Raw genomic sequence first — 311 nt, forward strand, 5'->3', positions numbered from 1 at the left:
TCAAACCTACACTATACAGTACATTTGTCTCCTAAATATGTTCTAGCCATATCCATTTGCAGAGTCTTCCTGGACAACTTAATTCCCTGAAATTTATAAAAATTAATGTTTTTATAGGTATGTGTCTTTATCACATGTCAAGCTAGTTTGGTTGGGAGGGGAAGAAGGATTATTAAACAAAATCCTAAATATTTTTCTCTGAAATCTAAGTTGTCCTTTCTCCATGTTCAGTAAGAATGTGATGAACCTGCTTTTAATACCCAGCTCTGTCTCAAGGTGGTGCTTGCCAAAAAGTACAATTGTTCTTCAAA

Source organism: Chrysemys picta, chromosome 1, assembly GCF_011386835.1.
Source record: "Chrysemys picta bellii isolate R12L10 chromosome 1, ASM1138683v2, whole genome shotgun sequence".
Classification (NCBI taxonomy): Eukaryota; Metazoa; Chordata; order Testudines; family Emydidae; genus Chrysemys; species Chrysemys picta.